This window comes from Palaemon carinicauda, chromosome 15, assembly GCF_036898095.1.
Source record: "Palaemon carinicauda isolate YSFRI2023 chromosome 15, ASM3689809v2, whole genome shotgun sequence".
NCBI classification, from domain to species: Eukaryota; Metazoa; Arthropoda; class Malacostraca; order Decapoda; family Palaemonidae; genus Palaemon; species Palaemon carinicauda.
In genome coordinates this window covers 48556115-48570198 of record NC_090739.1, presented here as the reverse complement: position 1 = coordinate 48570198, position 14084 = coordinate 48556115, and positions in this window count along the sequence as shown.

Sequence of the window (14084 nt, the reverse complement as noted above, 5' to 3'; positions counted from 1 at the left end):
TGGTTTGATTTTGGAGTGTCCTCCTAGAAGAGCTGCTTACCATAGCTAAAGAGTCTCTTCTACCCTTACTAAGAGGAAAATAGCCACTGAACAATTACAGTGCAGTACTTAACCCCTTGGGTGAAGAAGAATTGGTTGGTAATCTCAGTGTTGTCAGGTGTATGAGGACAGAAGAGAATCCGCAAAGAATATGCCAGACTATTCGGTGTATGTGTAGGCAAAAGAAAAGTGAATCGTAACCAGATGTAGTACTGTCTGGCCAGTCAAAGGACCCCCTAAATATCTAGCGGTAGTATCTCAACGGGTGGCTAATGCCCTGGCCAACCTAAAGGAAACCTTAGGTAAATTTGATGTACCGAATCCTCAATCGAGGCAAATCAGTCCTTATATTTACTTACTGTTTAATAATTATAGGTAGTCGGCTGGCCAAGGCACCACTCACCCGTTAATATATTACCGCTAGAGAGTTACTCGGTCATTTGTCTGACCAGATCGTACACATTGGTACCCTCTGTAATACGGCTCATTTTATCTTTGTCTACGCATAGACCGAAAAGTTTGTCCTATATCTTACATATTCTCCTTTTTTCTCATACACCAGACAACACTAAGCTATCCAACCAATTCTTCCTCGCTCGTAATAATTGTGCAGTGGATACTTTCCATTTGGTATGGGTAGAAGAGACTCTCTAGTTATAATAAGCAGCTTTTCTAGAAGGACGACACTCCAAATTCATACCATTGTTCTGTAGTCTTGGGTAGTGCCATAGCCTCTGTACCATGGTTATGCGATGTCTTGGGTTAGAGTTCCCTTGCTGAGGGTACATAAAGGCACACTATTCTATCTGTATCGTTATGTCCTTTCCTCGCTGGGCTATAGTCCCTGTTGGAGCCCTTAGGCTTATAGCACGTGATAAGAAATGACACATTTAGGTCTGAAGATTGTAAGGTCATCTAAAATGATACTTTGCCTAATGAACATTAGGAATTGAGAGTTTTATCAAATGCATAGATCCTTTAGCGATTAGGAAAACTTTGATGGAGATTTCCGATTTTTTAAACGTAACCGGAATGAAGTTTCTCAAAAAATATTCCTTGTCATGATTATGAGAACACTGGTTTCCGCCAGACATAAGGTTAATAAAAGATATTGACATTGAAACCAGCTAATTATCTATATGTGGCAATTTGAAATAATTAGCCTATGTATACTTGAGGCTACTTGCGAATAAATCATTATTGTTTGCATATTGAGGACTTGAGTAACAACAGCTGTTACGTCAGTGGTAAATTCACCCTTCTTAGCTAACATGCTCTCTAGAATAATGACTTTAATTTGAAAAAAAAAAAAAATTGTTTACCAGGAAATCTAAAGTTAGAAGTTCTGCATGGGAATTGCCTTGGTAGAATTTTCTTCAGAAGTATCGAAAATACGTTGGAGTAACTAAACAAGAGTCAAGCGTTGCATTGCACCTAATGACGCCATCAAGATTTCCGTTGAACTGCATGATAACCAGAAATATCCTTTTTGGGCCTGCTTCTTCTCAATTTTCCTACTTAATATTAAATCTACTCTCTCTCTCTCTCTCTCTCTCTCTCTCTCTCTCTCTCTCTCTCTCTCTCTCTCTCTCTCTCTCTCTCTCTCTCACCTAGCCGCGACCTGCGGTAATTTACTGTGTAAAAGGCGCCTTATTCAATTTTTAGATCAGCATAGATATAATATATTTACATCGGATATTCGGGATATCTCCTGTATCGTACCTCCCGATCCGGTTTGCAAATCTAACAATGAGAAAAAAAAATCTGAAAGAAAATAGGCAACAATGATATTCTCGTAATAAGAAATGTTCACTGCGTTTCTTTATTTTTATCCAAATCGGGGAAACCGTTGCAACTCAAATGTCACGTGACGCACGGGGGATGATGAGATTAATTGCATCCGGGGGATGTTTGGGGTTTTACCAAACTGGAGAGTAACAAAATCTTACACGCTGGATATATAAAGACGGCATTGGCTCATAGGTCTCTATTTTTATATTCTGGGGGAATTGGTCTATGATTATTCTAATATTTAACAGCAGTTCCACCAAATAAAGGCAAAAGCACAGTACATTTTTCTGATTTATATTTATCCATAAAATATATTTTGCAATTGTTTCTTGGCAAGATATGCAGTGCATCATTTTGATAATATATAGGTAGGCTTTTGATCAGACAGTTTCTTCTTTTATCATTCACAAAACTCATATACTAAATTAATCAATGACTGCTTAAGTGCATAGACACAGTTTATGGAAGGGATGAAAGTTTAGAAGTTTTGTCTAACTTTTAAAGCCATATCGTGGGTCGAAACTGAGTTGAAATAACGATTAGTTCCTTTAATCTCCTCAAACTTGTTTTCTTTTTTTCTGTTCTGTAGAAGGTCTCAAATTTTGTTTTATGGAAATTGTACGACATATTTCAACTCAAATGTAAGGCACTTTAAGATGAATAGTGCTGATGTGTGAACAAAAAATAAGCTTGCAATCAGTGCTTCTTGAGATAACTAGACCTAAAGATAGAGATATACAGAGATGGAATTTTGACATTATGAACTGTAATTATGAGTTTAATATGTACTTACAAAAGTTCCGATATAAATTTTCATACACACATTTATAAGAAATCTAAATATTTATTTATATTATCGCATTGGGCTTACTTCAAAACAGATTCCTTTAATCAATTTCATTATCTCGTTAAGGCCATATCTAATTAACTTTGTTTTAGTATAGTCTTCTCACTTGCAGTCTGATTTTCTTTATGATTATCTTTCCCTGTCATCTGTGTGGCCATTATATGTCATTTACGTTATCTGATCCCTCTGTCAATGTTAACACAATTGTTTATGGATATTTTTGGAACACTGACAATTTCCTAAAGCTCATTCTCACGAAGCAAGATTCCTTTTCCTAACGCTAGCTTAATGATTATTCAAAAATGGACGAGCAACAGTTTTTGCGCTCGTAGGTCGGGACTATAAAATTTTACAAGACTGGCACGTTTAGCAATGTACTTTACAGACAATCTATCAGTGTTTTGTAAGGCCTTTTGATTGGAGGTTCTGATTTATGATTAGCTTCTCTCCCATGCTACCTGGTTATATTACTGAAGTTCACAATTAGTATCGTGTATCTATTGAAGTTTCACTTTGGATTTTCTTTTTCTTGGATTGGGTTTAGTGTTCCGATTACCTCAGGATATTATGTAAATAGGGCTCAGGTGAGTACCAGTGACATTTCAGTCATATACTCGCATTAGTAATTCATGACTAAAGTTACAGCATCAAATACTTGATTTATACTTAACTCATAGCATAGAACATTTTTCAGAGCTCTAAACGTTATAATAAAGTATGTATAGTTTTCAGTCATGCACCATTCAGATTAAGAAGATAACCCTTCATGTAAAAGAAAAAAAAAATTAATTTTGTATCAATATTTCCCCTTTTCTCCAAAAAAAAAAGTTTTATATGGAATCTTATAAAAATAGCAACAAATGTTTTGGCCACTGCCTATTAATAGTTTACTTCTCCCGAAAATTCCCAGTCGGTCGTAATTCCGGAAATGGTATTGACACAAATAGTGCCCTTGTGATAAAGGATTTTATTTCAATCCACATGTTGTTTATTGCATTTTCTTCCCTAATAGAAAAGGGATTACTTTTCCTCTGCCTTTTAGAGTTACGGGCTTATATACCATGGAGACCTCATACCAGTTAGGCCAATCAAAGGGGGAAAAATTCCTGATTAAGGAAACCGTCAGAGAAAAAGGCAGTAAGGTACTTAATAACATATTAATTTGTCACCCCTCTGACACCCCAAGTTTGGCCACCATCTTGAAAAAATGGCAGCCAAAAAAAAAAAAAAAAAAAAAAATAGTTTTTATGCTAACATGGCGATTGGAACTTATTTTGTCGGAAAATGTGTCGTAACATAAAATAACCTCTATAAAATTTTCTAAAAAAACAAACTCCAATTAATCTTTGTGATACATTGCACTGTTTTGGTGCCAGAGGTGCAAAAATAATTTATTTTCTACCCCCAGTGCCCGAATATCACATGGTAATTCTTATTGCGTGCAATGTTGAAAAAATCCTCAAGTATTATCTTTTTTGGGGAGGGACTAGGAAAAGAGAAAGTTAACTTATCAGTGATTCCACAATATTGAAAATGTCTTAATTGGGGAAATGCTTCTTTTGTGATGGACAGTTTTCTGAGGGTGAGACAAGAGATGTTAAAGAGAAGAGTGTAAAGATACTGATAGACTATAGCACTAATTGGAAAGATAGAAAGCATTCTCAGTTACAACTGAAATGTTTGAGTGCATAAAAAAAATTAGGAAATAGTCGACAAAAGAAAGGAGTGCCGAAACTTTTCAGGCAACACAGAAAATAGGTTTTTGGAAAAAAAATAAATAGAAAAAATAAAAAAATAAAAGAAAATTATCGTGAATCTGTTTCTTATATATGGACTCCTCATGTCAAGGACACCATTTTTAAAGCTGGTTAAATTAGAAATGATGAGTGGGACAAAACAGTGTGTACTTGCATATGTAGTGAAGTTTATTTAGTTGTTGCTGAGGCAAGTTACCATTCAGCCTAAATGAAAAAAAAAATCTACTGTGCTTTTAATGGTATGAAACGTGGCCGTCCTAAAAGTTCTGCAGTTGTAAAGGCAAAATTATTCAAGTTTTTAACTACCTAAAGAAGAGTCGAGAGGAATGCCTACTTACTTCAAGTGAGATTATTGAGGGATATGAGGGGATAAAACAGTAAATCTAAACTGACAGTAAGATATGGATAAGGTATTGTTGTTTCTGTGAATAACAACAGAAAACAAGTATTTGTTTCCGTGATGCAGGGAACAAAATTCTGACTTATGATTGATATGAAAAACACAGAAGTCATGACGCGAAAGAAGAGCGGCATAGGATAATAAATGTACTGTAGCTGCCAAAATGATTGCTGAAGATATGTGGTCACAGGTAGATAAAACTGATTAGTATCTACCAATAGAACATTTCTAAACTGACTTGGATTCACTTATTACAGATACCTTCAAATGTCTTGTGGAAACTATTGTACTCAAAAATAAGAAATTAAATAAAAGAAAATGAGATAGGAAGTGTAGAGCCATTTCACATGCTATCCTAACAGCAGCTAGACCAAGTTCTTTCACATTCCATGTACAAATAAGTCTTGCTGTTCATTTCAGTCAAAAGTATAGTTCTAAGCATATAATGAATGTGCTCTTTACCTTGTGATTATGTGCTTCTTATGCTGAGGCAGGACTCTCAAGTATTATCGTTTCAACATCGAGCTAAGGAACCTTAGACTGCCTCATTTACAAATCTTGTATTCAACAACTCGGATTTGAACAAATGTACCATTCATTGATTCAACATTTTCCACAATATGGGAGAGATACATTGTGTTTCTCCTCAAAATAACCCTACTTTGGATTAGCCAATCACTAGATTAGAAATGATCTCTTATGCATTCTCTGCTGGACAGTTTGGTCATGTTCCCATTAATGAATTTAAAGATAACAGTGCAGGAGGACTATTGCATAGAAAAGTCCTCTGCTAGACAGTTTGGTCATGTTCCCATTAAGGAATTTAAGGATAATAGTGCAGGAGGACTACTTCATAGAAAGGTCATGGATTTTACAAATATCAGTCAATTTTAACTACTATATCAATAACAACAATGGAACTCCTATGCCTACATGGAAAATGACAAATAAAGACTGTCCAGGTTGGAATAGTTTCATGGAGAAATATTCGGTACAGTTGCCATATAATGTTTCCCAGATATCATACCTTCCTTTTACAAATGCTACACCTACCGATTATGACATCATATATACAATACTTGACCAAGCTGTAGAGAAATGCAAAGAAATGAAACAACAATGTTGTTTTGTTGCCTTTGATCAATCTTTGTATATCAAGACATGACATTTTTGCAAATTGTCGTCAAGATTCACATGTAAGTAAGGTTACTGCATGTCTTGATGGCTTCCACTTATTGATGTACTTTTTGGGTGCAATTGGTTTCCACATAAATGGAAGTGAAATGAAATCCTTGTTTAGTACTGTTTATGCTGGGGCATCTGTTGACAAAATCTTAACGGGGAATGACTATTCAAGAGCACTCAGGGAACATATACTAGCAAATGTTGTGCTGTCTGTATTAATCTCTGAACTAATCTCTCTCCGGATGAACAGTCAGCATCAAAAGTAGCTTTACGAGATTTTGCTCTACACTGATTGACAGTGAAGTAATACAAAATGTGCTTTGTAAGTTAATGGTACCTTGAGTTTGATGGAGAATAAAGGTGCCACTGCAAAATTCTTGGTGCATTAATCTTAAATGGTAATACTCGTAAAACAGTTTATCAAAGTAGAGCACCCAGGCATCTGGAAACGACACCTAGAAAAATTTCAAAAGATGCTTCCCTACTTTCATGCTAGTGGTAATTTTTGTATGCGAAATCAGCTCAGTTGTATATACAAGACATCTCTGGCTTAAAATACTGGATTATCCACGAGGAATTTGATGATTATATTCAAAAAGATTTTTCTTCAATCAGACGGTCAGAAATACTTTTGTCCAGAATTTGGCCTGACATGACCATTGCACAGACATTGATCCCATTAATGAAGAGTTTTTGGTGGACTGGTACCTGATAGAGGGGTTCTTGGAATGCCTGTCAATCTGATGGTCATTGAGGAAATTGAGGTATACTGTGATGTTACTTACAGTAAAAGAGATCAACACAGAAGTAACCGATGTAGAAACAAATCCTCATAAAGCTGTCGCAAGGTAGCTGTTAGGTACTAACAGAAAGGCGAGCTGAATGTAAGTGACTTTATTCAACAAATAACGAGCTTATATACAAACAGTTGAGGGGAACAATGGTACAAAATTTCCAAGAATGTGAAACATGCAATGGCAAGCCTAAGCTGGTTTTTCTACTATCAGTATGGGAGAGTGTAAGCGATACATAAAAAGCAATAGCATTACAGTGTATGAGCATGTATGAAACATGTGCGGTACATAGTTCCCCCCTAAAAAAGACATACATGTAAAATATGGTGCCCTACCCTAGAGAGATGAACTGGAGGTGGGTCATCTTGCAGGAGATACACAGGTTTAGGCGATCAATGGAGACCAGGTTTCTTTGCCATAAATGTTAATTAAGAAAGCCTTTGGTTTGCGACAGATAACGAGGAAAGGGCCCATGTAAGGGGGTGTCAGCGGATTGTGGGCATTTGATGAATTTCTGTTCAAAAGACTTTCGGGTACAACACGAGAAGCTGGGTGTATGCTCTGTGTGTACGCTGATGTGGAGTGTGAGGTTGGAAGAGGCTAGTTGAAGAGGTGTCGACAAGTACTGCATGAGTCTCCGTTGAATAAACGTCTATGTGCCACATCAACCAGGAGGTGGAAATGGGCTAGGAAATCTGCACCAAATAATGGCAATGTTACGTTGCCAACGAGGAACTTCCAATAATATTTGTTGCTTCAAAACAATGGTGTGTGTGTGTCTCGTACAGGTTATTGGTTGTAGTGTGGGAGAGGGGCAGCATATGTGGGTGGTGGGTGGCTTTGTAGCTGCTTCAGTATGTCACGGGCCGGGTATCTGTGCCTTATCGCATTCACGTCAGCTTCGGTCAGTGTTTAATAGTTGTCCTTTTCGTCAGGCATTGATGGAGGTCTTTAAGGTAGGGAGGTAGCTGACCATAAGGGCGATGACTTTGGTCATCGGGACATTCATGGGCAAGGTATCGATATCGGAGATGGTGGTGTGTACAGGTATGGTTAGGTGTGATACCTAAAGGGCATGAAGTAGGTTCACTTCCCGAGAAGGTTGCAGGTGAGCCATACTGGTTATTTTCCCGAGGGCGAGCGAAGCCTTTGGTATCCCAATGGCTCTTGAGAGAGCTGAAAAATCTTGGCTATACGGGCAGCTGGCGATGGTGAATAGTGCTCCAGGGGGTATATTTTGAGGACATCATATGCTATTGGATCTTGCCCTTGGTTGCAAAGCCAATTAGAGATTCCTGGGAAAGTTTCTGCCTGGATGGCCGCAAGGATAATCTGTTTTACTGCTTGAGTAAGTCATGCCATTGATGCAAAACTGAACGGTGAGCTAGAACCAGACTGGCAAAGGACGGCAGTTTCATAGAGGCTGTGTGGATCAAAGAGTCAGGGTCGGTGAGCGGCATCGTAAAATGGGTAGGGCACTGCATAGGGCAAAAGGTGGTGGGGAGCTGGTCACTCCAGGATAACCAGTTGTTGCATGGTAGTTGTTAGGTACTAACAGAAAGGTTAGTTGAATGAAGTGACTTTATTGAACCAGATAACTAACTTATGAGAGCAAAAAAGGCACAAAAATTCTAACAATGTGAAACATGCAATGGCAAGCTCAAGAAGGTTTTTCTATTATCAGTGTGGGAGAGAGTGAGAGATACAAAAAAGCAATAGTATTAGTGTAAGAGCATGTATGAAACACATATGGTACAATGGATATGATGGAGTTTGCTTAATGTCAAATATTGTTGTCAGTAACTTTGCAGAAGAAAAGGGTCAAACCCTTGAGAGCTGTCATGACAGGAGTAAAAATATGAGATGGTGCATGTCCAGTGTATATTGAGATGTTCTTTAGAAAAATTTCATTCATGAAGCATTTGCACAAAATATTCAAACTTAACTTTACTTATGAACTAGGCCCATATCACTGTTTTATGAAATTGGAATACATAAAACCAAGAAATCCAAGATGTATAATGTATTTGCACCTGTTAGTGGCACAGGAATGGTTGGAGGTACAATTCATGTTATTGATGGAGAAATTCTGTTTCACTTAACTGCAAAAGAGAGAAATATTCTCAACAATTCTAAACAGGTATGCTGAATATATAAAGAACCATTACAAGAATATATCATTGTTGTATTTGGGTGATATCAAGAAAACCTAGCAGAGAAAAGAACAAAATGTGCTAAGCTTGTTCGTTGAATGATTAATTCTACCAGAGACACCAGATTTCATAAAACCATGCCAGCATCAACAAGTCAAAGTAAATATCTCTCAAATGACAGTCATAAGAGCTGGCCTATCCCGATACTCATTACTAGATTGATCATTGCAGGTTCTAATTTAAAACAGGCAACTGAAAATGCAAACACAGTGATTGTTGCTACTGCAATAGGAGTCTACCAAGAGGACTCAGTGACAAGAGTAGATGTAGACGTTTTAATTATTCTGACAGCCTTGGGAGTATCAAAGATAAATATATACATCCTAAAACTAGGGAAAGGAAATACAGAAAGCAAACTGTACATTCCTTCCTTCATGAACTTTAGATCAGTCATCAAGGATAACATTCTTTTTTTTACATGCATTTTCAGACATGGAAAACTGAAGTTCATACGCCTGTTGGAACGGCATGAAGAACTTCAAGATCTTGTTGCTGCGTATAAAGAACCGTCTACTGAACCTTGGAGTATTTCTGAAGAAGGGTGGGCTTTCATTCTTCAGTTATATTGAACTAATAAAGGTCAATCCCTATGTCATTCATAATATCAGTGCTTTGCCCAATCACTGAATAAAATCAAATTCAGTTTGGCTGTTTTTGTATGCAGCAGATGTGGCTGCTCAATTTTCTTCCATACATACATATGTTGGAAAGGGACTTCAAAAGGACTGATATCAATCGCTGGACATAAAGACCTTGCTCTTTCAGAAATTTCAAACATTGTATCATGCAATTACCTCAAAGGTTCCATGACTACCCCCTGCGTCTGTAGAAGAGTAGGTTTGATATGTTTCATGATATGCATCTCTTGCATGGGGCTGTCATGTTCAAACGCTGACATCATTATTGATGAAGATGACGGTAATGGTCCTATTGTTGCCACATTAAAAAACTTACTAATGCGAGAGAGTGAAACGACTAATGAATTATAATAGGCAGAATAGATAAAAGGTCATTCCACTACCTACCAGCTATCTTGCAGTAATTTTGTGATATAACCCAACTAGATTTCATGATCTTCCTATGATGAACAAGATAGTTTGTCATGCAATGCACATCGAGAAACCTAACACTATTATAGAAACAAATACTTCTAATTATGCAGCAGGAATTGATAAAGCAATGGCTACAATTGATAAGTTCCCATTTTGGTTGGATGGTTGGGTGTCAGTAAGCATTTACTGTCTGGTCAAAGCCAAAATACAAGAGGAAGTCCTCCCTTGGGAGAAGATTTCGGATACTATATAAGGACACAGGGAGTAGAAAAACAAGATGTAAACATTTTCTTAACTATGTCGCCAAAATGATGCAACATTTTAAATATATATATATATATAGAGAGAGAGAGAGAGAGAGAGAGAGAGAGAGAGAGAGAGAGAGAGAGAGAGAGAGAGAGAGAGAGAGAGAGAGAGTTTTTATAGACAATGCTATATTAATTATTTCATATATTGACATCTTCCTCTCTAAGTGAGATATTTGCAAAAACTGTAACCGTCCTTTTACAAATTAAATAGGTTTTCACTTAACTTGTTCCATGGTGCTGCAAAATAAGATTCATATGTTAAGAGAGGTTGGAAAATACTGTTTGACCTTCCGAAGAACTAAGTGCGTTCTTAAGGTTTATATTATTTTTACCTTACTTTACTTTTACGTTAAGCGCTGCTTTTCTGTTCCTATACAGCAGGAAAACCCTACTCTCTACAGGACCTTCAGACATTTTACCATGTGCAATTCAAGGCATTCAGCATTTCACACTGCATATTGCTCTTATATTGTTAAATCCGCACTATCAAAGCACTTAGAGAACAAGAAACTCTCTCTTCAATGTCCTCTTGAAAGCCTTAATATCTTTCTTTCGGATGTCTAGTGGGAGTTTATTGTATAATGTAGGGGTCACATATTTAAAGGCTCCAGAGCCAACAGTAGACATTTATCTAGGTTCCAATAATTTGAAACCATCTTAGATATTTTAGATGTCCACTTCTGATAACTTAATGGGTTATTGTACATATTTTGAACTCAATTCTTGCTTTAATGGGCAGCCAGTGTAAATCAGTTAGTGTAGGAGTGGTTCTTTCTCGGGATGGGAAACCTTTTATCAGTCTTGCTCCTCTATTTATTATGTTTTGTAATTTCTTAGGTTGCACTTTTAATAAATTGTAATAGATGGATTTACAGTAGTCAATTATGGCAATAAAGCAGTTTATCACGCAGTTTCTTTACAGACTTTTCATCTAGGTACTTCTTGACAAAGGCAATGGTTCTAAGATGGTAGCCAGGAGTTTTTACTAGATTATTTATTTGGGCATTGAATGATGAGTTACAGTTAAGAGACACTCCACAAGATCGCGAACTTTACTAGACATTGGAGCAGAGTTGTTATAAATGTTTATTTGAATATCACCCAAGTTTCGTATGCTGTTTTTCTTTCCAGCCACATAAATTCAGTTTTATTCTAATTTTATTCTAGTTGTTTGATTGTCATCCATTCCCTATTTTATGTTGGTTGAATATTGTCTGGTGATTTCAGCATATTACTCACCTGGAAATAATAATACAGTAGTTAAATGAGGATATTAAATCCCAGCCTCGTAGCCGAGTTCTCTTCTGGGTTGGATGGGTTATAATCAGAGACAGACTTCTTAATAGAATACATTTTAATGTACTTGTGATTACATTGCTCTGTGACTCCGGGCGTCTGAGTTCCAACAATCAACTGAGCGTCGAGCGTCTCGTAACAATCTCAAAAACCAAAACATTAAAACAAACATAAGAGCATTGCTCTCAAAAGACTTAAACCCTACTGCAGTACAAAAGTAAAGAGAATCACATCCTATCTTTGAGGTAATCAATAAATGCTTGAACCCTGATATCAAAATACTTTATTTCAGTTATGTACAATGTATAACTTGTTTTATCAATGCAATATGATGCAATGTTGCGCTCAATATATGTAACATTTGAGGTAATACAGTAGATTATTACAATAATACATAACACCCTAACACTGGCAAGCATTTGGTTTAATGTTTCAGTAGTATTGTCTATATAGTTTATGGAGATGTAAAATTGTGTACCATCTGCAAATAGTTTGAACACTCCATGCCTGTATAGTAGTTTCGATAAACCAATGGTATAGCTACAGAATGAGATAGGGTCCAGTACACTTCCGTAAGGTACCCCTCTGTTTAATGGTTCATATGATGAATAAGAGTTTGCAATTTGCACATAGTAGTTTCTGTCAACAAAGTAGTCTTTTAGGTATTCAAAAGCTTGATCTTCAATACTGATGGACCTTAGATCATTTAGTAGCAGTTCATGCACAACTGTATCAAAACCAGCACTAAGATCGAGCAATATTATAATTCCACATTTGTTCCTGTCCAAAATTTCTAGCATGTCATTTATAACAGAAAAGATAGCCGTTTCTGTAGAGTATAATTTTCTATAAGCAGACTGGTTGTCGGGCAAAGCTTCTATTTCTTCTAAGTGACTAATTATTTGTTCAAGAATTACGTATTCCAACACTTTTGAAATAAAGGATATATTCGAAAAAGTCTATAAGAGATTAATCCCTGATAATCTAGAGTACTTTTCACAACCAATGTAACAAGAGCCATTTTCTCAGATTTGGTAAACTTACACTCGTCAATGTTTGTATTTGCCTTTCTCGTAATTATATCAGGTAGACTGACATCGTCTTGTGTTATATTACTGAATTTCGTTAATTTTATCTGTGTATCTGGTGTAACACTAATCTGATGTTGAATATTTATGAATGACCTAGTTTTATTTTCTATTCTAATTTTGAAGAATCCTAGAAAATAATTTGCCTTCCGGTCACTGTATCCCTCTAGTAGTCTTTTTTATCATTTACATTTCCCATTATACCATTTAGGAGATGATATAGCTTATACATGTCTGTTGCTGCTTTGCGGGTCTTTTTCTTAGAGCATTCGTTTTTTTCCCTTGGTTGGTAATTATATTAACACATTGCAGCTTTGTATTCTACCCATGTACTTTCATTTTTTAACCGAGTTCACATTTTGGGTAGATGGTTGGATGTAAGGGTGATGTCTGTGCCAGTGAGCATTAACTGCCTGTCCTAAGCCTGTTTACAAGAGGCAGGCCTCAATTTGGGAGATTATTTTCGTAACCATATAAGGAAACGGGGAGTAGAAAAACAAGCTATAAACATTTTTTCAACGCTAGCACCAAAATGGTGCAAGATATTAGAAAAAAATATTAGGAGTGTTTTTACAGACAATGCTATATAAATCATTTCATATTTTGACATCATTCTCTGTAAAGTGAGTCCGAAGTGAGATATTTACAAGAAACCGTAACCACCCTTATAAGAATTAATAAGAGGGTTTTACTTAACTTGTTTCTGGGTGCTGCAAAATAAGATTCATGTCTTAAGAGAGGTGGGAAAACACTGTTTGACCTTAAGAACTTGTTGTTCCAACAGTAAATTCAAACCTTTCTGATCTTTTTAGAGATTATACTTTTGATGAAGCTGGAAAACTAGCCATAAAACTTTTAAGTGAGGTATAACAACCGGCTCGATAGTAATTTGGGGGGGGGGGGGATTAGCAGGGGTAGCCCGCTACCCCTATCCCTCACACACTATTGTTGGCTTCTCACTTTTTATTTTCGTCTCGGTGGAGAACGGACGTACTCTCTCTTCGCCTCCCGAGCAGACTTTGCCATTTGAATGAATTCATTGCTTTGTTTTTCTTTTCAGGTTTGCTTGTGTCTTCTTCCTGTCGTCCATCATGCGGATCTGTCCAGGACCTGAAGTACTCTCCTGCAGGACCTTCATGTCCTCCGCCGTGACCGACCACCAATCGTTGTGTCTGGCCTGCCGAGAACGGCATTGTGACCAGGATAACGCCTGTGATAAATGCTGGGATGGTCTTTTTCCCATTGGGAGAGATTTGTGAGATGGCCAAGAAGAATTCCAAGAGAGATCCTTCACCTTAGGGATTTTCCTCGAAG